The 22,278-nt window shown below is 38.1% G+C and overlaps 2 non-coding genes and 1 pseudogene across 3 annotated transcripts; all 3 read right to left on the bottom strand.

Annotated features, from left to right (window-relative positions):
- Positions 1-1,155: 1,155 nt before the first annotated feature.
- Positions 1,156-1,227, bottom strand: TRNAM-CAU (transfer RNA methionine (anticodon CAU)). The gene has a single exon. It is a non-coding gene; the product is annotated as a tRNA-Met (tRNA).
- Positions 1,228-5,232: 4,005 nt separating this feature from the next.
- Positions 5,233-5,305, bottom strand: TRNAK-UUU (transfer RNA lysine (anticodon UUU)). The gene has a single exon. It is a non-coding gene; the product is annotated as a tRNA-Lys (tRNA).
- A 9,250-nt stretch (positions 5,306-14,555) lies between these two features.
- LOC145519043 (uncharacterized) lies at positions 14,556-16,373 on the bottom strand (annotated as a pseudogene). The gene has a single exon (XR_014063492.1). The product of XR_014063492.1 is annotated as an uncharacterized LOC145519043 (transcript).
- Between the last annotated feature and the right edge of the window lie 5,905 nt (positions 16,374-22,278).

Below are 22,278 nucleotides of genomic sequence, written 5' to 3'. Positions count from 1 at the left end.
GTCGCCTCCTCGAGACTGAATCCGGCTTACCCTCTGATTGTTCGTACTGCTTCTGCAGGCGCTGCAGCAGTCTGGAGGGGTTTCGAGGATTCGGACTGAGCCAAAGGGATTACCTGTCTGTCAACCGCGAACCTGAGCGCCTCCGCAGGCACCCGGCTTAGTCGCTAGCTCAGCCACCCAGACTATCTCTTCATTTGCGATCCTTACCTAGCCCAGTGTGGTCGAGGCTTTCGGAGGGGAGCAAAGGAGTGGGAGATTTAATTTGAGGCTGAATATTCAGACTAAGCCAGGGTGAACTAGGGGACTTACATTCTGAGAAATTAAAAAACAACGTTTTAAGATTTCTAGAACAACTCTTAATAATAAAATTGGCATGGATTGAAGACAACTCTTTGAAGAAAGATCATTTCAAGGTTAAGTTAAGGAACTCGGAGAGCGGGTTCCCTTCAAAACCCACACCGTCCAAAAATGAGTCCAGACATTTCCCAGTTCATCGATTTTTTTCTCTTTGAACTTGCATTTCTATATGCCAATATAATGTATGTTTACGCTTAAAGTCTTATTCGATCATCCTACTATACTAGTCTGTACCAAACAAGTATGAACATTGAAATCTGATATTTTAGTATTTGATGATACCACAAATCTGTTATAAGTAAATTTAGGGGTTTAATTTATATTTGCATTTACTAATAGAATGCAATCAATCAAAACATCTTAAGTAGATAATAAGTTGAAAAACCTCTTTACCGGAAGATGTAACAGAAGAAAATATGGAATTTATCACTTCTTTCTCTGTGAGATCACATACAGTATATAAGACCACCTCGACAGAAAGAATATTTCCAATTGCTCTTCTGCTGGACACCAGGGATGGAAGGAATTTTACAGTTCGGAGTAGTATTCCACTTCAGATAGGTAGAAGAGTTTTGTGATTGCCTAGTGGGAGAATGGTGGGATTTCAAAGTAAGGCGGGAAACAACCCAAACTAGAGGATTCTCAAACTCATAAATTTTTATTGATTAAACATGGAAGATGTAGAAATTGACTTGGTTTCTATTTTTGTTTCCTGGTTGGAAGAAAATTTAGCGAAAATCAGTTCGGTTCAGTCGCGTCCGACTCTTAGCGAAAATGAACAGGTGTGAATAACCTTCCTAGCAGAGGATGGTTTCGATCCATCGACCTCTGGGTTATGGGCCCAGCACGCTTCCGCTGCGCCACTCTGCTCACCTCCTGAATGCTAACACTGTTTTTCCTTTCAATGATTATATCACTGTTTGTGATATATATATTTACTTTCCTTCTGATGGTTTCCACCTCCCCTCTCTCTCCCATACACGTAGAAGATGCGCTCTTCCATAATCAGATGACCTCGGGTCATCACCTCCAGGTCTGCAATTTTCCAATCTGCCAAAGAGTGACCAAGCTCGTCAATGTACCCCCTCCCCAGCACCTTTCCCCCTCCCTGAAGCTGCTATGTATGTATGCATGCAAGCGAGCTCAGTCGTGTCCAACTCTTTGCGACTCCACGGACTGTAGCCCACCTGGTTCCTCTGTTCATGGGATTTCCCAGGCAAGAATACTGGAGTGGTTTGCCATTTCCTTCTCCAGGAGAATCTTTCCGACCTAGGGATCGAACCCACATCTGTTGAGTCTTCTGTATCGGCAGGTGGTTTCTTTACCTGGAGCCGCTAGCCGCTCAGAAAGAGCAGAGGAAGCGCCCGCGTAGCAAAACTCAGGATGGGTCCTTCTCGGGGAGAATCTCGCAAGTCGTACAGCCAACTCTGGTGCCGTCAGACAGGAATCGTGTTAACCGTCTCCTTTGTTGTTTGTCGAAAATCTCATAGACAGTCCTTTGAACAAACGAAAGATGCTTTGTTCGCTTGCAAGGAGGCAAGATTTTCACAAGGACGGTGCATCTGAAGTAAAGTTAACTCAATTTGTTGCTCTAATTATTACACTGGAGTCACAATTTCCATTGCATCTCGTTTGGGGTTGTTTTGACTTAAAAAAAAAATGATTTCTTTCTTTCTTTCTTTCTTTCTTTTTTAAAGATAGGCCCTTCTTTTTCCTGCATTAGAGAGCAGAACCTTTGGAAAGTTTCTGAACACAGGTCTTGTTTGCCCCTGCCTTTGTGATGACGCTAGAGAGGGCCCATCTGGAAGGTAAAAAGCCTTTTATCTTTAGTACTGTAAGCTGAAGGCTTCTCTGATGTATTGGACTGAACATTTCCACTCACATTTCATTAGTCAAACTAAGTCACATGGCCAAGTCCTTGAGGAAGAGAAAGTGTGTGTGTTATACAATAAATACATTATTCCAATGAAATAATAATTATAAATTCACTTGAAATTATTATAAATACTTGTAAATCCACATGAAGTTGCAAAGATAATGTATCGAGGTTGCGTGTATCAATAGTTCATTCTTTTTTTACTGTTGAATAGTGTTCCATAGTATTGATGTACCAGTTTTTAACTTATTCACCTATTAAGGAACATTTTGGTTGTTTTCAGATTTTGAGCTATTACAAATAAAGCTTCTATAAATAATAATGTACACAGTTTTGTATGGATATAAGTTTTCATTGTTCTGGGATAAATGCCTAGGAGTGGAATTGCTGAGTTGTATGGTGCATTAGTTCTTTAAGAAACTGACAAATTTTTTAGAGTGACTTTACCATTCTACATTCCCATAAGCAACGTATGACAAATCCAATTTCTCTGCATTCTTGCCAGCCTTTAGCAGTTCTTACCATTCGTTATTTTATCTCTTACAATACGTGTGTAGTGATATCACATCATGGTCTTTATATTTCCTAAATGACTAGTGATATTGAACCTCTTTTCATGTGCTTATTTCCCATTTGTATATCCTCTTTGGTAAAATGTCCCTTCATGTTTTTGCCCATTTTCTAATTGGATTGTTTGTTGTTTTAAAGAGGAGTTTTGAGAGGTCTTTTTGTATTCTAGATATGTCTTTGTCAGATATGTTATTTGCAAATATTTTCTCTCCATCTGTAACCCTTTTTTAATTTTCTCAGCAGAGTCTATTGCAGAGCACAAGTTTTTCATTTTGATGAAATCCAGTCAGTCAAATTTGTCTTTTATGGACTGTGTGTTTGGTGTTATGCCTAGGATCTCTCCATCAAGCACCAGGTCCCCCAAATATTTTCATATTTTTTTCCAAAAGTTTTACAGTTTTATGTTTTATTTTAAATCTATAAATTATTTTCAGTTAATTTTTAAATAAAATATGAGATTTAGGTTGAGGTTTGTTTATTTTGCCTATAAATATCCAATTGTTGTTGTTCAGTCACTCAGTCATATTTGACTCTTTGTGACCCCATGGACGGCAGTGTACCAGGCTTTCCTGTCCTTCACTGTCTCTGAGAGTTTTCTCAAACTCGTGTCCAATGAGTTGATGATGCCATCCAACCATCTCATCCTCTGTCACTCTCATCTCTTCAGGCCCTCAATCTTTCCCAGCATCAGGGTCTTTTCCAGTGAGTCAGTTCTTCACATCAGGTGGGCAAAGTATTGGAGCTTCAGCTTCAGCATCAGTCCTTCCAATGAATATTCAGGGTTGATTTCCTTTAGGATGGACTGGTTTGATCTTCTTACTGTTTACAGGACTCTCAAGAGTCTTCTCCAACATCACAGTTTGAAAGCATCAGTTCTTTGGCATTTAGTCTTCTTTGTGGTCCAGCTCTCACATCCATACAAGACTACTAGAAAAACCATAGCTTTGACAAGTTGGATCTTTGTCGGCAAAGTTACATCTCTGCTTTTTAATATGTCATCTAGGTCTATCAAAGTTTTTCTTCCAAGGAGCAAGCATCTTGTAATTTGGATAAAGTGGGTATCCACTTGCTCTCCCACAATTGTGGTAAAAGAGTAAGACTTTTCTTTCTCTAGTGAATTACTTTTGCATTTTTGTAAAAAATAATTTAGATGCAGTTATATGTGGTGCTTTCTGGATTGTCTGTACTGTTTCATTGACATATATTTATCCCTCTGCCAATTAATGTACACTCTTTATTACTGTAGCTGTATAATAAGCCTTGAAATCATGAGAATGATTTCTTCCACTTTATTCATGTTTTTCAGAATCATTCTAGCTATTCTAACTCATTTGTTTTCCCATATAAATTTTGGAATAGTCATGTCTATAGCTACAAAAAAATCTTTCCTGGATTTTGATAAGAATTATGTTAAATTATATTAAACTTGTATATCATTTTCAGGAGGGTTGACATCTTTGTTATTTGAGTTTTATGATCAGTGAACACTGAATCTCTCTCCATTTATTTAAGTCTTTGTTTTCATCGGAATTTTATAGTTTTGCTGTTTCCAGCATGTACACGTTCACATGTTTGGGTAGGTTTTTATCTAAGTGCTTCTTTACTTTTTTTTTTTAAAGTACCATATTTTAATTCTGATGTCCATTGTTTATTGCTAGTATATCAAAACACAATAGATTTTTCTATTTTGTTCTTGTATTCTGTGACTTTGCTAGACAGACTTATTTGTTCTAGGAGGATTTTTGTTTATTTTTAGTTCCTTAGGATTTTCTAGTAAACCATCATATAATCTTCAAATGAGAAGTACAATCCTTCCACAGAGATGGAAGGGGGAAATGTATATTTCTAAAGAAAAATACAATCCACTGAGTAAAAAATCGTATCATCAACACACAATTGGACAAAATTGCAGAAATGAATGGTAAAGTATGCCAATATTTCTGGGTAGGGTGAGCATTTCACCTAAAGATTATACTGCAGTATTTGTGAAATAACTTCCCACCATTTATGTTTATCATTAGAATGTGACATTACCACCACTTAGTGCAGGGCTTTCCCATCTACTAAGTAGCTCAGTTGTGAGACTGAATAACTGAAAATCTAAAGGTCCTAATTCAGTGAATACTTCACTCAACAAATATAGTTTCCACTTCCTTTTCTAATACACCCTAGCCTAGAGAGATAGCTTTCTTATATTTCAGGGGATATAAACATTATATACTGTTTTCCTCAGGAAGTCTCCATTATTAAGAACTGCTAAAATCTCCTGCTTAAAACAGAATATCAAATCTCAGCTACTAGTTAAGGTTGAAGGTAACTGACTTCTTGGTGTTTCCTCACTCTATACAGGTAAAAGTGATCAAAGTTTAAGACAAATTTTCTTGGGATAAAAACAGTAACTTCTAGCACAAGAGGACACTTACTCCTCCCGCCTGGACAGGGACTTGAACCCTGGACCCTCAGATTAAAAGTCTGATGCTCTACCGACTGAGCTACCCAGGCTCTGAAAATGTTTTGTTTACTTTGTTTCCCTTGTACACTTCAATGACTTTGGAGGCATTCTTAATCCCCTAAGGTAAGAAAATGGCAACCCATTCCAGTATTTTTGCCTGGAAAATCCCATGGACAGAGAAACCTGGAGGGCTACAGTCGACAGGGTCGCAAAGAGTCGGACATGACTGAGCTCACACACACACACACACACACAAGATAATTTTGACAAAATTGACATTCCCCCTCACATTTTTTCCAGTGGACATTTAACATTTTTCTTCATAAATTTCTATTTTTGCTGAAGGATATAATGACATGTATCAAAGGAACCTTAAAACTATAATAACTTAATATCCACCAACATCTATTGGCACTAGTGGTAAAGAACCCACCTGCCTATACAGGATATTGTAAAGAGACGTGGATTTGATCCCTGGGTAGAGGAGATCTCCTGGAGAAGGGCCTAGCAACCGACTCCAGTATTCTTGTTTGGAAAATCCCATGGACAAAGGAGACTGGCAGGCTTCAGTCCATAGGATCACAAAGAGTCGGACAGGACTTAAGTGACAGCACATGCACGACATCTATTGAGAAAGAGAGAAGAGAAACCTCCTATTTCCTTCATTTCATTATTTCTATTCCGTGTCTCTCACAGAACTTTATCCCAATACAACATCATTTTATATTTAGACTTTTCTTGATCTTCCAAACATGCTTCTCTGTACCAAATACAGGTATAAATATTGAAATTTGATGTTATTTCCTTTGAATATAAAAAATACTTCTTGTGGATTGTGCTAATCTGCACATAACCAAGGCATGATAAACAGATAATAATTTGAAAAATCCTTTAATGGAGGAGGTAATAGAAGTAAATGTGGAATTTGCCATCCTCCCTCCTCCATGAAGTTGTATACAAAATCATCTTGGGACTTCTCTGGAGGTCCAGTGATTAAGACTTTGCCTTCCAATGCAGGAGACACAGATTCCAGGAGCTAAGATTCCATATGCCTCATGGCCAAAAAACCAAAGCGTAATATGGAAGCAATATTGTAACAAATACAATATAGACTTTTTAAATGGGCCACATTAAAAAAAAAAAAAAAGCAACAACAATAACAATTTGAAGGATTCAGTTTTTCCAGTTGTTGCCATGATGGGAATAAGAGAGGAGAACACTCCAGGGCAATGTGTCACAGTCAAATGTCTTAATTTATCAGAATTGTCTTAATTTATCAAGCAGAAGCCTGAAAATTTTCCATGGAAGGTGAGAACGTGGGACTTGAGTGCCACACTTCTACGGTAAACTGATTCTCAGAGAGATTAATTTTAGAAAAGTAAATACCTAAGGAAAGGTAAAATAAGTAAGATTTAGAAGTAGATTTAGTTCAACTGTTTGAATATAGTTTAACAATGGAGTTGCTAGAAAATTTGCAGCTAAGGTTGGTTCCAATACACTTATCTCTGGCTTGTCCAACAAGCTTCAGTGGCTCCACTCTGCTTATAAATGGATGTGCCCTCATTGATATTCAATTTGTTGTTGTTGTTCAGTCGCTAAGTCATGTCAAACACTTGTGACACCATGGAGTGCAGCACACCAGGCTCCTCTCTGCTCCACTATTTCCTGGAGCTTGCTCAAATTCTTGTCTGTTGAGTTGCTGATGCTGTCTCATTCTTTGCTGCCCCCTTCTTTCGCTTCCAGTCTTGCCCAGCATCAGGGTCTTTTCCAATAAATCAGCCCTTCGCACCATGTGGCCAAAGTATTGAAGCTTCACCTTCAGCAACAGTCTTTCCAATGAATAGTCAGGGTTGATTTCCTTTAGGATTGACTGATTTAATCTCTTTGAAGTCCAAGAGACTCTCAAGAATCTTCTTTAGCACCACAATTCGAAAGCATCAATTCTTCGGCGGTCAGCCTTCTTTACGGTCCACAGCTCTCACATCCGCACATGACTACTGGAAAAACCACAGCTTTGATAACAAGTGATAATCCTATATATATTAGGAAAATAAGCCACTGATTTAAAAAAACAACATAATTTTGACTGTACAGACCTTTGTCGGCCAAGTGATGTTCAACTGCACTACCACAGTTTTTCAAACATAAGAATGAATTCTTTTCTTTTTTCCCACATCTGTTTCCTTCCACCCCCTAGCTCACTCTTCCTTTTCTTGGGCTCTTTTCTGTCCTTTTGAGAACCAGATGGTTCCACCAAGACTGCTCTTTCCCATTCTGCCAAATATTCAATCTCTGACCCACTTCTTCATAAGTTTGTCTGGGCTCACAGGAGGAACTGCAGAGGGAACCAAGGAGGGGCCAATGCAGCAAAGCCATAAGGAAACCCTCACTTGAGAAGAACCTATCGAAAATCTCAAGAGATTTTTCTTTGCCTTCAAGGGAGCCAGGTTTTTTGGAATTCCATTTCTGATTGGATAATGTTTGGATCCGTTTTGACAGGCACCAGGAGTTCCTATGTTTGAAAACAGGAAATTTGTTTTTGAAGCTGATCTCAGGAAATAGGGCTTTTGGAAGTCTCTGCACACCAAGGCTCCTGTTATTTGAGGCTGCCTCTGAGCGGTACCTTCCAGAAATTGCAGTGCTGGATGCTGAATAAGAACTTCACATAAAAGTAACTAGAAGCCACAAAAATATTGCCCACTAAACTCAAATGTTTAATCTCTCCAATATAACTTCCCTCCAAATATCTGTAGTCTCTCCTCTGACAGAAGAGTAACTGTGACAGAGGAGTTGAAGTGGAAGGAGGCAGGGGAATTCTTGTTTAATGTCCTGTTGCTTTTGAACGAGGAAGTTGCATTTCCTCTGGAATTCCTTCTCCCTTTCCCATTTGCCATTCCTTACTTGTCCTTTCGGAGAAGGCAATGGCACCCTCCTCCAGTACTCTTGCCTGCAAAATCCCATGGACGGAGGAGCCTGGTAGGCTGCAGTCCATGGGGTCGCTAAGGGTCGGACACGACTGAGCAACTTCACTTTCATTTTTCCCTTCATGCACTGGAGAAGGAAATGGCAGCCCACTCCAGTATTCTTGCCTGGAGAATTCCAGGGACGGCGGAGCCTGGTGGGCTGCCGTCTATGGAGTCGCACAGAGTCGGACACAACTGAAGCGACTTAGCAGCAGCCGCAGCAGCACTTGTCCTTTGGATCACAGTTCAGACATTACCTACTACCTTCTGGAACTTTTTGCTGACTCAAGAATGGTTTAGAAACTCCTGAAATATACCCAGAATTCCTGAGATTATTTCAGTCCCATCAATAGTGCTTATTACACGTTGCATTATAACTATCTCTTGTATGAGTCTTCCATTAACATGCCCAGGGTTTAGTCTTTAAATACCACATATATGCATATTTCCATCTTGGACTGCTCCTTCAAACTCCAAATTCGCAAATCCAGCTGCCTTCTTGACAAGTATTTTATACTTAACATTGCCAAAAACTGAATTCCTAACCCTCCCCCTAAACTTTCTCTTCACCAGTCTTTCACATCTCAGTAAAAAAAAAAAAAAAAAAAAAAGAAAAGAGATAGATGGGGAAGCAATAGAAACAGTGACAGACTTTATTTTGGGGGGCTCCAAAATCACTGCAGATGGTGACTTCAGCCATGAAATTAAAATACTGCAGCCATGAAATTAAAATACACTTACTCCTTGGAAGAAAAGTTATGACAAAACTAGACAGCATATTAAAAAGCAGAGACATTACTTTGCCAAAAAGTTCTGTCTAGTCAAAGCTATGGTTTGAGAAAGCTGAGCACCGAAGAATTGATGCTTTTGAACTGTTGTGTTGGAGAAGACTCTTGAGAGTCCCTTGGACTGCAAGGAGATCCAACCAGTCCATCCTAAATGAAATCAGTCCTGAATATTCATTGGAAGGACTGATGTTAAAGCTGAAACTCCAATACTTTGGCCACTTCATGCGAAGAGCTGACTCATTTGAAAAGACCCTGATGCTGGGAAAGATTGAAGGCGGGAGAAGAAAGGGACGACACAGGATGAGATGGTTGGATGGCATCACTGATTCAATGGACATGAGTTTGAGTAAACTCTGGGAGTTGGTGGTGGACAGGGCGGCCTGGCATGCTGCAGTCCATGGGGTTGCAAAGAGTCGGATACAACTGAGTGAACTGAACTGAAATGAAAAAAATAAAACAAAAACTACTCCATTTGTGCAGGCATCTGTGAATCTTTGCTTTTGCTCAGATCCTACATCTCATCAGCTCCACCTTCAAAATATATTCCTAATCCAACCAGTTTTTACTATTTCCACTGCGATCATACTAGAAAATTTATCAATCTCTCACCTAAATTTTTACAGTAGACTCACCACTGGACTCCTGCTATTAACCTTGCCCCTTTCCTGTCTATTCTAAACACAGAAGTAATGCAAAATTCTCCAAGTGTTCAAAACTCTCCAAGAGTTTCCCTTTTGTCCAGTAAAAAAGTCAAAGCGCCTCTAGCGGCCTGTAAGAGCTCTCCCTTCCAATCTTACCCTCCCCTTTAGCTCCTTGCTTTTCCTCAAACAAGTCAGACATACTCCTGCCTCATTCCTTTGCACATGTTGTTTCTTTTGCCTAGAAACACCTTTTCCCAAATACTCATTCGCCTAACTCATTTCCTCATATCCTTCAGGTCTGCTCAAATATCACTTTATTAGTGAAGTCTTACCTGTTCAACACGCTTAAAATTACAAAACATTACAAGGAAAAAAGCCATCCCTATTATCTCTTCATTCATACATATATTTTTTCATTCATACTTATCACCATCTACTCGTACACATTTTACTTATTCATTGGTCTGCATTTCCCATTACAATGCAGACCCCATGAGTATAGAGTTTTGCATCTTTTGTTCAGAGATACAATCCCAGTATCCAGAGAAGAACACGTCAAATAGCAGATACTTAACATTTTGTTGAATAAATGTTGAACGGTCTACCAGGGTACAATAAATGAGTTTTTTCACAGGTGGATGTACAAGCAGATTTCAAGAGTTCAACCTTGAAAGGATACAGGAATGGTTTGTTTGTAAAGGTTCTGAATTCCATTTATATAGTTCTCTGTTGTAGTTATGTGTATAAATTTGAGTTGCTAACCATGGGTCTTCTGTTTAATTATGCTATGCACAGGCACCATTGCTAGTCAGTGTTTGTGCAAAGACTTAAAGCTTGACCCTGCAGTTAGGACTAAGCATCTCAAACTTCTAATCCTATCTGGAGAGCTGCAGATGTTCATCTGTGTTAAGTTTAGTTCAGTTCAGTTGCTCAGTCATGTCCGACTCTTTGCAACCCCATGAATCGCAGGACGCCAGGCCTCCCTGTCCATCACCAACTCCTGGAGTTTACTCAAACTCATGTCCATCGAGTTGGTGATGCCATCCAGCCATCTCCCCTTCTCCTGCTGCCCCCAAGCCTTCCCAGCATCAGGGTCCTTTCCAATGAGTCACCTCTTCACATGAAGTGGCCAAAGTATTGGAGTTTCAGCTTCGGCATCAGTCCTTCCAATGAACACCCAGGACTGATCTCCTTCAGGATGGACTGGTTGGATCTCCTTGCAGTCCAAGAACTCTCAAGAGTCTTCTCCAACACCACAGTTCAAAAGCATCAATTCTTCGGTGCTCAGCTTTCTTCACCATCCAACTCTCACATCCATACATGACCACTGGAAAAACCATAGCCTTGACTAGATGAACTTTTGTTGGCAAAGTAATGTCTCTGCTTTTAAATATGCTATCTAGGTTGGTCATAACTTTCCTTCCAAGGAGTAAGCGTCTTTTCATTTCATGGCTGCAATCACCATCAGCAGTGATTTTGGAGCCCCCCAAAATAAAGTCTGACACGGTTTCCACTGTTTTCCCATCTATTTGTCATGAAGTGAAGGGACCGGATGCCATGATCTTAGTTTTCTGAATGTTGAGCTTTAAGCCAACTTTTTCACTCTCCTCTTCCACTTTCATCAAGAGGCTTTTTAGTTCCTCTTCACTTTCTGCCATAAGGGTGGTGTCATCTGCATATCTGAGGTTATTGATATTTCTCCTGGCAGTCTTGATTCCAGCTTGTGCTTCTTCCAGCCCAGCGTTTCTCATGATGTACTCTGCATATAAGTTAAATACGCAGGGTGACAATATACAGCCTTGACGTACTCCTTTTCCTATTTGGAAGCAGTCTGTTGTTCCAAGTCCAGTTCTAACTGTTGCTTCCTGACCTGCATACAGGTTTCTCAAGAGGCAGGTCAGGTGGTCTGGTATTCCCGTCTCTTGAAGAATTTTCCACAGTTTATTGTGATCCACACAGTCAAAGGCTTTGGCATAGTCAATAAAGCAGAAATAGATGTTTTCCTGGAACTCTCTTGCTTTTTCGATGGTCCAGAGGATGTTGGCAATTTGATCTCTGGTTCCTCTGCCTTTTCTAAATCCAGCTTGAACATCTGGAAGTTCACGGTTCACGTATTGCTGAAGCCTGGTTTGGAGAATTTTGAGCATTACTTTACTAGCGTGTGAGATGAGTGCAATTGTGCTGTAGTTTGAGCATTCTTTGGCATTGCCTTTCTTTGGGATTGGAATGAAAGCTGACCTTTTCCAGTCCTGTGGCCACTGCTGAGTTTTCCAAATTTGCTGGCATATTGAATGCAGCACGTTCACAGCATCATCTTTCAGGATTTGAAATAGCTTAACTGGAATTCTATCACCTCCACTAGCTTTGTTCATAGTGATGCTTCCTAAGGCCCATTTGACTTCACATTCCAGGATGTCTGGCTCTAGGTGAGTGATCACACCATTGTGATTATCTGGGTCATGAAGATCTTTTTTGTACAGTTCTTCTGTGTATTCTTGCCACCTCTTCTTAATATCTTCTGCTTCTGTTACGTCCATACCATTTCTGTCCTTTATCGAGCCCATCTTTGCATGAAATGTTCCTTTGGTATCTCTAATTTTCTCAAAGAGATCTCTAGTCTTTCCCATTCTGTTGTTTTCCTCTATTTCTTTACATTGATCGCTGAGGAAGGCTTTCTTATCTCTCCTTGCTATTCTTTGGAACTCTACATTCAAAAAGGAATATCTTTCCTTTTCTCCTTTGCTTTTCGCTTCTCTTCTTTTCACGGCTATTTGTAAGGCCTCCTCAGACAGTCATTTGGCTTTTTTGCATTTCTTTTCCATGGGGATGGTCTTAATCCCTGCCTCCTATACAATGTCACAAACCTCCGTCTATAGTTCAGCAGGCACTCTGTCTATCAGATCTAGTCCCTTAAATCTATTTCTCTCTTCCACTGTGTAATTGTAAGGGATTTGATTTAGGTCATACCTGAATGGTCTAGTGGTTTTCCCTACTTTCTTCAATTTAAGTCTGAATTTGGCAATAAGGTGTTCCTGATCTGAGCCACAGTTTGTGTAATCACTAGTTATTCCAGTTTCCAAACCTTCAACTGTCCGGGAATAAAGCCTGACTCCTGAGCTACTGGAGCTAAGGATGAATGAAAATAACATGTGAAGCTCCAAGGGAATGGGAATCTCTTCTAAAGAAGATACATTTTCCTATAAGGTTTCTGAATAATGCTTTTAAGAAATTGTATTTATTTGGTTGTTTTGTATTTTGAAATGATAATACACTCATAGAGTTCAGATGAAGTATAAATAGTTATACAGTTAAAAGTTTCCTTCCCATCCCTGTTACTCACCTACCTGCTTCCTATTTTTTCTCCACCTTTCACAGGTTTCTACTATTATTTAACAATTTGTTATTTAACTAATTTGTTATTTAACTTTCTGGAGTTTCTTTATTCACTTATATGTGAATATATAGATTCATATGTTTGGGGTTTGCTTTTGATGCCCCAAAACATATTTTGGGAATCTTTACACATTGATAACATTAAAGCTTTCTTGTTTGTCTTTGCTTAGTTTTACATTTTGTTGCAAAATAAAACATACAGAGAAGTAAGTAGAATCTTATTTCTGCATCCATTGATGATCATATGTGTTTCTTTGATTTTTAAAATAATATTAATATTCTTTTTTTGGCTGCATAGCTTGTGAGAGTCTAGTTCCCTGACCAGCGATCAAACCTAGGCCCCCTGCAATGCAAAGATGGTGTCCTAACCACTGGACTGCCAGAGAATTCCCTCCTTAATAGGATTAATTAGTGTGGATTGAATTTATATTCTTCAGCCAACTTTCATTCTTTGGATAAATCCAACCTGGTAGTGCTGTATTATCTTTCACCCTTATGTGGCTAGACAGTGGGTCAATATTTTAGTCAAGAGTTTTGTATCTATGATCATGAATGAGCCTGGCTTCAATTTTCTTTCTAAATATTGTCCTTGTCAGATTTTTGTATCAAGGCTATACTAGACACAGAAAGAGTTGGAAAGAGTATATTCTCTTTTACACTCTAGGAGAATGGAACAGTTCTTTCTTTACTGTTTGACTGAATCCTCCAGTAAATCCATCAGTGCCTAGAGCATTTGTTTTGAGAAAAGTTTAAATTATTGATTTAAGTATATTCCAATAAACCTGACTTCAAAAAATGTCCTCTGGCAAGTTACATTTCCAGTCGATCTTGGATTCAGGGCCGCTAGTATTATCATCATCATTTGATAGAAAGGATATCTTGTACTCCTTCTGAGCCTACCATTTTTTGACTGATTCAATAATTTATGATTTATATCATCAAGTTCACAGCATAATAGTTCACATGTTAGTGTATAATCTGTATAATATACTGTAATAGCATATTACAATAGCTATTATAGTATATTGTTGTACCTTATATACTATACTATATATTATAGTATAAGTTATTATAACATGTAATTAATATTATATTACATGTAATTAATATTATATTATATTAATATTATATATAATAATGCTATATAATAACAATAGTAAACTTCCCACAAAGTGTCTGGCACCTTTTATATATCATCTCACTTAATCCCTAAAGTAACTCTTGACAGGTAACCTGTCATTTCACAGATGAAGGAACTAACCCTGAGAGGTTAGAGTATTTGCTGACCAAAGTTTATATGACTTATCTGTTGAGAATTTGGTGCCCTTAACAATTTTCCATATCAATTCCCTCAAATGAGCATCCCATTTCTCAAGGAAATGTGTAGACTATTTATATTTTTTTGGTTTTCCTATTTCTTATTAAATTCATTCCTAAATATTTTCTATTTCTATTGCTATTGTGAATAAGTCTCTTATCCTTTACACTTTCAAATTACTGTTAGTACAGTGTATATGTGTTTTTAGTACTATTAACTTTATTTTGTAACAGCTCACAAATTGTCATGCATCTGTTCTGGTGAGAAAGTTTATGACTTTTATAGTTCTTAAAAGGATACATAAATTCAGAAAAGCTTATACATTGCTGCCTGAAGTCCAGGTTTTCTCAAAGCTTGTAGCAAGTCCATTATCATTTATTCTTACATGTGAACAGTCTGCTTAGACACTGAAACAAACACCAGATTTTGTAACTCTGGGCCCTTCAAAACCATATACTGGAGAAGTTCCATAACTGAATTTTTTTCTTTCCCTAGGTAGTGAATTCAAAATCATAGACTTTTGAGATCAATCTTCATATTTTTAGGCCACTGTCTGTATAACCACAGGAAGAAGTCAGACAACAGGCCAACCAACTTTTCTAGATGTTATGAACCTCAAAATTTATTCTCATTCATATGAGAATATGAATATGCACACCTTTACATATTCAGGTGTGCAAATAACAAATGCACTTCCCAATTTCATCTTTTCTTGATAATTTCCCCAAGACATGTTTCTACTTCCTTTTTATCTAGGACATGATGGCAACAATATTCAATATAGTAGAAAATGTTGAGAAAGTTACATTGCAAGATTAAGTTTGGGTGAATTCTAAGAAAGCAAGCTTTATATACCAACAGTTTGATTTGTTCTTTGCTGGGGTTTTATCCAACATCATATTCTTAAGTTAAGATTCCAATCTTCCTACTGCAATAATTCATGGAATCTATACTATTTTAACTCAATATTCTCCAATATTCACAATGTTGAATTTTGAAGAACCAATACAAGGATAGTAAACAGTATATATGGCATGTGGCCTATATTTTCATTCTATCACACTTGATGTAAATAAGTCACAATTTAAGAACTGTATCTACAGAAGCCTGCATTTGTAATAAAAACAATAAATGTGGATATTAAATATCAATTAATCAGGTCTTCTAGTTTTTCAGGTGAGTAAATGAAGGTCTAAAGAGGTCAAGCAAAATAACTTGTTACCCCAAAATAACTAATAGACCTAGTTAGTAATAGAACTGAATTAGAATCCAGGACTTGCCAAACCTAGACATGTGCTCTTTCCACTAAACTATGTGGTCATTCTAGGAAGTTGATAGTTTTCACAGTGCTCCTGGTTCCCTGGGAAAGTTCTCCATAGTAGTCAGACTTGCAAGGTATTCAGAGCTTTTCTCTACATGAAGCTTTTCAGGTTGAACAAAAAAAAAGATTTTGTCTAACAGATTTCCTATACTCAGTATGTATATTTGCCTTCTCTCCACTATGAATTTTCTGGTGTTCTGTAAGATATGTGTTCTTGCTAAACACTTTTCCACATTCATTACATTTGTTAAGTTTTTCTTAAATATGAGTTTTCTGATGATTTTTAAGGTCTATCCTTCAGTTGAAGGCTTTGATACATTTATTGTATTCATAAGGTTTCTCTCCAGTATGAATGATCTGATGTTGAATAAGGCCTGAGCAGTAACTAAAGGCTTTTTCACATTCATTACATTTATACGATTTTTCACTGGTATGAATTTTCTGGTGATTTGTGAGGTTTGTATTCTGACTGAAGGCTTTTCCACATACATTACATTTATAGGGCTTCTCTCCAGTGTGAGTTATTGGATGTTGACTATGCCCTGAGCAGTCACTAAAAGCTTTCCCACATTCAGGTTTCTCTCCAGTATGAACTCTCATGTGTAAGGGATGAACTCTGGGTAAAAGTTTTCCCACATTCATTACATTTATATGGTTTCTCTCTTGTATAACTTCTCTGATGTTGAGTAAGGTGTGTTCAGTTCAGTTCAGTCGCTCAGTCGTGTCCGACTCTTTGCGACCCCATGAATTGAGGCACGCCAGGCCTCTCTGTCCATCACCAACTCCCGGAGTCTACCCAAACCCATGTCCATCGAGTCGGTGATGCCATCCAACCATCTCATCCTCTGTCATCCCCTTCTCCTCCCGCCCCCAATCCTACCCAGCATTAGGGTCTTTTCCAATGAGTCAACCCTTTGCATGAGGGGCCCAAAGTATTGGAGTTTCAGCTTCAACATCAGACCTTCCAATGAACACCCAGGATTGATCTCTTTTAGGATGGATTGATAGGATCTCCTTGCAGTCCAAGGTACTCTCAAGAGTCTTCTCCAACACCACAGTTCAAAAGCATCAATTTTTCGGTGCTCAGCTTTCTTCACTGTCCAACTCTCACATCCATACATGACCACTGGAAAAACCATAGCCTTGACTAGACGGACTTTTGTTGGCAAAGTAATGTCTCTGCTTTTAAATATGCTATCTAGGTTGGCCATAACCTTCCTTCCACGGAGTAAGCGTCTTTTCATTTCATGGCTGCAATCACCATCAGCAGTGATTTTGAAGCCCCAAAAAATAAAGTCTGACACTGTTTCCACTGTTTCCCCATCTATTTCCCATGAAGTGAAGGGACCAGATGCCATGATCTTAGTTTTCTGAACGTTGAGCTTTAAGCCAACTTTTTCACTCTCCTCTTTCACCTTCATCAAGAGGCTCTTTAGTTCTTCTTCACTTTCTGCCATAAGGGTGGTGTCATCCGCATATCTGAGGTTATTGATATTTCTCCCGGCAATCTTGATTCCAGCTTGTGTTTCTTCCAGCCCAGCGTTTCTCATGATGTACTCTGCATATAAGTTAAATAACCAGGGTGACAATATACAGCCTTGACATACTCCTTTTCCTATTTGGAACCAGTCTGTTGTTCCATGTCCAGTTCTAACTGTTGCTTCCTGACCTGCATACAGGTTTCTCAAGAGACAGGTCAAATGGTCTGGTATTCCCATCTCTTTCAGAATTTTCCACAGTTTATTGTGATCCACACAGTCAAAGGCTTTGGCATAGTCAATAAAGCAGAAATACATGTTTTCCTGGAACTCTCTTGCTTTTTCGATGATCCAGCGGATATTGGCAATTTGATCTCTGGTTCCTCTGCCTTTTCTAAAACCAGCTTGAACATTTGGAAGTTCACGGTTCACGTATTGCTGAAGCCTGGCTTGGAGAATTTTGAGCATTACTTTACTAGCATGTGAGATGAGTGCAATTGTGCGGTAGTTTGAGCATTCTTTGGCATTGCCGTTCTTTGGGATTAGAATGAAGACTGACCTCTTCCAGTCCTGTGGCCACAGCTGAGTTTTCCAAATTTGCTGGCGTATCGAGTGCAGCACTTTCACAGCATCACCTTTAAGGATTTGAAATAGCTCAACTGGAATTCCATCACCTCCACTAGCTTTGTTCGTAGTGATGCTTTCTAAGGCCCATTTGACTTCACATTCCAGGATGTCTGGCTCTAGGTGAGTGATCACACCATTGTGATTATCTGGGTCATGAAGATCTTTTTTGTACAGTTCTTCTGTGTATTCTTGCCACCTCTTCTTAATATCTTCTGCTTCTGTTACGTCCATACCATTTCTGTCCTTTATCGAGCCCATCTTTGCATGAAATGTTCCTTTGGTATCTCTAATTTTCTTGAAGAGATCTCTAGTCCTTCCCAATCTGTTGTTTTCCTCTATTTCTTTGCACTGATCGCTGAGGAAGGCTTTCTTATCTCTCCTTGCTATTCTTTGGAACTCTGCATTCAGATGGGAATATCTTTCCTTTTCTCCTTTGCTTTTCTCTTCTCTTCTCTTCCAAGCTATCTCTAAGGCCTCCTCAGACAGCCATTTTGCTTTTTTGCATTACTTCTCCTGAAATCTTACCCACATTCCCTTACATTCATAGGGCTTCTCTCCAGTGTGAGTTCTTTGATGTTGAATAGACAGAACAATCACTAAAGGCACGCCCACATTCATTGCATTTGTATGGTTTCTCTCTAGTATGCATTCCCTGATGTTGAATGAGGCCCAAGAGTAACTGAAAATTTTTCCACAGTCATTACATTTAAAAGGTTTCTCTACAGTATGGGCAATATGATGTTGAATAAGACCTAAGTGATCACTGAAGGTTTTCCCACATTTGTTACATTCATAGAACTCTTATCTCATACGAATTCTTTGCTGTTGAGTAAGGTATGTACTATGACTGAATATCATGCCATATTCAGTACACTCAAAATGTCTTTCCCCCTCTATGAATTCTCTCTTTCCCTAGGTAGTGAATTCAAAATCATAGACTTTTGAGATCAATCTTCATATTTTTAGGCCACTGTCTGTATAACCACAGGAAGAAGTCAGACAACAGGCCAACCAACTTTTCTAGATGTTATGAACCTCAAAATTTATTCTCATTCATATGAGAATATGAATAAGGACTGAGCAATAACTGAAAACCTTCCCACATTCATTGCATTTATAGGGCTTTTCTTCAGCATGATTCTCTTGTGATTTGTTAAATGGGAACTCTGGTTAAATCTCTTTCCACATTCATCACATTTATAAGGCTGTTCTCCAGTATGATGTGTATGATGTTGAATGAAAGTATGAATGAATGAAACCTCTCTGAAGGTTTTTCCACCACATTTATGTTTTCTTTAAATCACATTTACTTTGTATAATTAAATCTGAGTTTTGTTTGAACATATTTCCATGTGTACCACATTCATGGCAATGCTCTTCAATAGTATCACTCTGCTCTGAAACAAGTATTGATGTTTCATTGAAATTTTCCCCAAATTCATTACATTCTGTATCACTTCCTTTGGTAGAAATTTTCATGAAGGTGACTAATCTTTTCCCAGATATTTCTCTTTGTTTAGGTGCTGGTTCTTAAATTGGCTTCCAGTTTTCTCCCAATAGAATCTTTCTCTTTGCAATTTCTTCCATTTTTATTCCTTCAGAGGAATCTTCTTTGAAAATGTCCTGCTGCTCTAGTGTTGATTTCTTGGCTCTAAGTCTAGGCTTCCCATCTATTAGACATAAAAATACAAATTTATATGAGCCCAGTGCTAGGAGGGAAAAAAGCTACTATATTGGAAACAAGATAATGAAACTGAAAATACTCAGAATATTTCATATGGGGAACATAAATATGGTATATTAATCTCAGGAAGGAAGAGATGGAAAGGCTACTGGTATGAAAGGGCATCATTCAAGAATAATGTAATCAAAGAGAATAAAGTAATCAGCCTGTCAGATGGGGTGATTAAAGGCTAAACTATAGAACTTAGAGGAGAAAAATATGCAAATGAGCACAGATTAAGAAAAGAAAAACTCTTATCAAAGAGAGATGGTCTTTTAGGAAATCTTCTGTGAGAAAACTATTTAAGCAACATTTACACTATTATTTCAAAGGCTACTAGGAGGTATTTAAATGTATTTCAAATAAACTTTCCCATTAGATTTGGAATTTTGAATTGCACAAAGCAAGAGTTTTACCTAATCTCTCTTTATGAATGACTGCTAATGTTATTGCTTAACCTTTGATGTAAGAAGAGCAGAAACTAGGTCTAAAAGGAAAAAGACTAAAAAAGGGGAAAGTTTATTCCTTTGACATGGAAAATAATTCTTAGGGTTTTCCAATGAGAAACCTACATTGTTATTGTTGTTGTTGTTTTTTAATTCTCAGTCAAGGATAGAAAAGCAAGAAACATTAAGCTCAGAGCACAAAAGAGGGATTATATATCAGTATATCTAGTAGTCCTTTACTATAGGTTCATACTTAGGAGTACTAATATGTTGATTGAAAGCTAAGTAGTTTTGTGTAAAGACATGATGAATAATAGGTTTCACAGCAGGATTACTGGTCGGGGACCTGGCTGTTTTATTATGAAGTGAAAGTTGCTCAGTTGTGTCAAACTCTTTGCGACCCCCTGGACTCTGTAGTCCATAGAATTCTCCAGGTCAGAATACTGGACTGGATAGCTGTTTCCTTAGAGGATCCCCCAAATGTTGGCACCTATAGTCTTTTATTTTGGACTGATCAGTTCCCCCATAATGAAATACTTCAACCTTCTACTTGGAAAAGGTGTTATCAACCAAACTTGAGTCTACCAGCCTGTGCTCAGTAAAGCCAATTTACTGACATCGGGCTGTAGTGAAGGAAAAGTGCAGCATTTATTGAAGGGTGCCAAGCAAGGAACCCAGGTAGCTAGTGCTCAAAAGGTCTGGATTTCCAGATGACTTGGCTTTCAGGGAAGGTTTTTAAAGACAAGGAGAGGGAGGAGGGTTGTGAGGTGTGTGATCAGCTTGGACACTCTTCTGATTGGTTGGTGGTGAGATAATTGGGGGGTTAACATCATCAACCTTCTGGTTCCAAATGGTCTGAGGTCTATGTGCTTGTGAGTAGCATACAGTGAACTTCTTCCACCTAGGGAGTTTCAGTTTCTATAAAACAGCTCAAAGGACACATCTCAGAATATTATCTACAGCCCTTGAGGAGGAACTAAAGGTCCTTGACTTTTTTTTAATGGCTAAACTATTATTATTTTGTCTTGCTTGACTGTTTTCCTTTCTTTCTACTTATTCATTTTGATGAAATTTACTTTCTAGAACTTGGGGAAGGCTAGGAAAATAAAGTTTTTCTACAAACAAGACTCATGCAAAGGATATGAAGTGGGAAGGGTCTGTTTGGGGAAGACCCCATAGGACCCTCCTAGGTTATAACGGGGTGGGATGTAGAAGTCTGATGGCCCATGTTCTGAATCAAGTGAAAGGAAGAATTTGTGGAGTGAGGGTCTCCCTATTCAGTATGTAGATTTTCACTTAAGTGTCTATTTTCAATGTGACCCTTAGATCCATAAATATAAAAAACAAGCATTAAACATGAAAAATTAATGATTTTATTAACTGTGTTCCTAATATTCAACATTAATTTTTCATTGTAACTAGTTTATTATTGCTCCTTCTGTCCAAAAAGCCCTTCTTTCTTTGTTTTACCTAATTTTTGACCATTCTTTACAGTCTCACTCAAATTATACTAGTCTCATGACATTCTTAACTCCCTATTTTCCTAATCTCCCACAGTATTTACTGTACTGTTTTAACTTCTAATTTTAGCACTGAAAAGCAGTGCCTTATATTTAACTATTTAAAAAAAATTCTATTGGAGTATAGTTGCTTTACAATGTTGTGCTATTTTCTGCTGTACAACAAAATGAATCAGCTCTACATATACATATATCCCCTCTTTTTTGGAGAGACTGTCATGCAGAGTGAAGTAAATCAGAAAGAGAAAAATAAATATTACACATTAATGCATATAAATGGAATTTAGAAAAACGGTAGAGATGATAGATAAGCCTAGTGTTTGTCTATTATCTCAGTTGTGCATATGCTGTCTTTTGAGTTATTGTTTCATGTTTTGGAAGAAAAGAAACTCATTACTTTTTTGGTTTTATAGCTAATATCCATTGAGTTTATGCCAAGCTGATTCACAATATAACACAGTTAATTCTCCTAAAGAGCCTATGAAGTGAATAATAGAATCTCTACTTTAAGGGAGGTTCAGAGTACTGAGTCATTTGCTTAAAGTCACACATTAAGCCAGAACTCCAGAGTCCAAGCTCTTCATCTCTACTGCCCTAGGAAGCAGTATGATGTAATATAAATGATAAAGGCTAAAGACTTAGTTTTAATCCCAGCTTTCTACAGACTACTTGAGTGATATCAGGTAAGGCCTTCTCATCTGTCCAGTTTCTAATCCTTAATTTCACTGATACTGTGACTTTTCAAATAGGAAAAATTCTGAACAAACATTTAAATTTCTCCCATACTTTTGAGATAAAAGTCCTT

Source organism: Giraffa tippelskirchi, chromosome 8 (assembly GCF_054371585.1).
Source record: "Giraffa tippelskirchi isolate mGirTip1 chromosome 8, T2T-mGirTip1v1.2.pri, whole genome shotgun sequence".
Lineage (NCBI taxonomy): Eukaryota > Metazoa > Chordata > Mammalia > Artiodactyla > Giraffidae > Giraffa > Giraffa tippelskirchi.
Note: the sequence above shows the minus strand (reverse complement) of the source record. Positions and strands in the feature narration are given on the sequence as shown.